General features: G+C 36.1%; 1 pseudogene; it reads right to left on the bottom strand.

The window, feature by feature from the left end:
• Positions 1–1,473: 1,473 nt before the first annotated feature.
• Positions 1,474–2,226, bottom strand: LOC143660750 (small nuclear ribonucleoprotein G pseudogene; annotated as a pseudogene).
• Between the last annotated feature and the right edge of the window lie 281 nt (positions 2,227–2,507).

Here is a 2,507-nt window from a genome sequence, read left to right as displayed (position 1 = left end):
ACTTAGGCACAGAGACTTTAGGTAATTTGCCCAGTGTCACTTGGTTGGTTGGTTGGCAGCAGGGCTGAGATTTGAATCTAGGCAGTCTGGTTACCCAGACTTGTGATGGATTTTGATATTGTTAGATGGTCATGGATGGATTGAAAATGACTCCCTCAGAGGCAATTTTAATTTGTGAAAAACTCATAAAGTTATTAGAACAAAGAGCATGTACTACTGAGTAGGGGATACTTTGGTTATATATGTAGAAAGAAAAGTGTGCCCAACAAAGGCTTAAGTAGAGCAGGCATGAGACACAGATATACTTTTTACAGCATTATTGCATTTCCCTTTCCTTTGTGCAGATGCTACTGTAACAAATCCTAATGAGGACTGGTTTTGTTACATCTCCATGTAAAGATTAGCAAAGATATCAGTAAACAAAAGTGCCCCAGGAAACAGTTACTTTTAAACATCCTGCAAAGCCAGATACTTTTAAACATCCTGCAAAGCCAGATGCCACAAAGCTCAATTATAAGAGTGCTGGTGCTAGTAATTCTTTACTTATCCTCTTCTCCTTTTTTTTCTGTCTGTGCTACAATCCGAAGGGGGCCCTAAAGTCAAAGTGCTGTGGGAGGAGAATTTAGAAAGGGAGAAGAACCTTACTATTTTTCCTTCTCTGAGGCATGCCTGATCCAGCTCTGGCTGCAGGAGGGGAGACAATTCTACTTGAAATCCAGTTCAGAGTATTGATCATTAAATGGGACAGCATGTTCCAGTTTTTAAACCCTGTCTGTGCATTGGACTTAATGTGGTTGTAGAGCTCTTGGAGATCATGGGCCCTAGAGATTTTTAATCTAGGGCAGGGAAAAAAATCTTCCACAGCTGAACAAATTTTAAAGGGGTGGTAAGAATCAAAAGTAAAGATGCATTTTGATTACATCCCATGTGTCATGCTTGATTAACTTGTAGAAAGAAATTAGCAAGGGGAGAAATAGCATCTTCAGTTGCATATCTAACAAGCTGAAACCTAGAGACATCAGGAAAGAACGGGCCCCAGTGGCTTGTTGATACTGAACTGTATGCATCCAGGTAGATGTTGTGGCTGCTGTTTAAGTTCCCCACTTATTTTGATCAAAACTATAGATAGGACTGAGACATAATGCATATGAAACCAATCTGCAAATTATAAAGTTGCTAGAGTGCAAACTACAAGTTTTTTTTTTTTGTCATAGAATTAACCCAGTGATGATCTTTATTACATTTGTTCCACATGAGTTTGCTTTCTGAAGCAGATTTCCTTCTCTAAAGGGATTGCGTTTTTTCCACTGATAATCATAGGCTTATATTGGGATTAATTTTTAAACAGTACTTTAGGAGAGCTTGATGAGCTTTTCAGATATGAGATTTTTGGTAGTTTAATCACACCACCAATGAAGAGAGAGACATCATCTTTTAAAGTAACTTATAATTTTTTTTTTCATTTTTCTCCGGAATCTTATTTGTATTCTTGTATTCAAAAATTTTTCCCACTTACTGGTCACATTAAAAATAAACAACTACATCATTACTTCCTGTGTTTTACTTCTGTAGAACTATACTTGTTACTGTTCTAAGTTTTTGAAAATTGCAGTTAATATTTCAGAAGAAACTCAGATGCCATGTTTCATATTTAATAAGATTTTTCCATTTTAATGCAGAAAATCTCTAAATCAGTTTCAAATTATAAGCATCAGGAAAAGTCTGTTAGAAACAATCAGAATAAAAGCTAATATTCTATTTTATATTCAAAGCACTTGAGAAAGCATTTTTGGCAATTACAAAAGTTTAACAAAAATGTTAATATTAAGAATGTACAAGACCCAATTATTATATCACAGTAAAAAAAGGCCTTTTGGGGAGGGGACACGTGGAAGCAATCAATTTCTCTGCTGAACACAACCATTACTTATACTCGTTCCAAGGCTTCTAACATGATGATACTATTTCCTCGTATTGCCACCATTCCAGTATTGTTCTGTTGTCCACTAGTTGCCATCGCCACACTTTCATCAATCACAAGATTCATAAAGGGATCAAATCCTCGCAGTATCCCTCGGACATGTCTGCCACCATTTAACTTCAACGATAACTTCTTGTCCATAAATTTTTTCAACTCTGGCGGATGAGCTTTGCTCATGGCGTCTACTCCGCAGGTTCAATGCTGCCTCGAGTTGGTATTCACGGCCGCCCTCTCGTTCCCGCGATCGGTCCCACTTATAATTTTTTTATTAATTAAAAAAAATAACAAATGAACAAAAACATTCTTAACATATGATCATTCCGTTCTACATAATCAGTAATTCACAATATCATCACATAGTTGCATATTCATCCTCATGATCATTTCTTAGAACATTTGCATCAATTCAGAAAAAGAAATAAAAAGACAACAGAAAAAGAAATAAAACAAAAACAGAAAAAAAGTATTATACATACCAGATACCATACCCCTTACCCCTCCCTTTCATTGATCACTAGCATTTCAA

Source organism: Tamandua tetradactyla, chromosome 2, assembly GCF_023851605.1.
Source record: "Tamandua tetradactyla isolate mTamTet1 chromosome 2, mTamTet1.pri, whole genome shotgun sequence".
NCBI lineage: Eukaryota > Metazoa > Chordata > Mammalia > Pilosa > Myrmecophagidae > Tamandua > Tamandua tetradactyla.
Note: the sequence above shows the minus strand (reverse complement) of the source record. Positions and strands in the feature narration are given on the sequence as shown.